Source organism: Penaeus monodon, chromosome 25 (assembly GCF_015228065.2).
Source record: "Penaeus monodon isolate SGIC_2016 chromosome 25, NSTDA_Pmon_1, whole genome shotgun sequence".
NCBI classification, from domain to species: Eukaryota; Metazoa; Arthropoda; class Malacostraca; order Decapoda; family Penaeidae; genus Penaeus; species Penaeus monodon.
In genome coordinates this window covers 41149115-41149356 of record NC_051410.1, presented here as the reverse complement: position 1 = coordinate 41149356, position 242 = coordinate 41149115, and the positions used below count along the sequence as shown (strand labels likewise).

Sequence of the window (242 nt, the reverse complement as noted above, 5' to 3'; positions counted from 1 at the left end):
CCGATATCCACGTCTCCCTGACACGGAGGGAATAATAAACTCAATGTTAATTTAAAAAAAACTCGAATAAAACAGCAAAAAAACGAAATAAAAACAGAAGCCAAACACCTTTCGCCAACTTGTCTCTCTTACCCTTAAACGAGAGGAAAAAAATATGAAAAAAACTCGAAATTTTGTATAAATATAAACCGAAGAAAAATAAATAAATAAAGAGTAAAAATAAACACAGAAATATACACTAA

At 29.3% G+C, this 242-nt stretch overlaps 1 protein-coding gene across 1 annotated transcript in view; it reads right to left on the bottom strand.

Moving 5' to 3' along the window:
- The window catches only part of LOC119589278, a gene marked incomplete in the record, with an annotated part of 9633 nt that overhangs the window by 8868 nt on the left and 523 nt on the right, over positions 1–242 (bottom strand).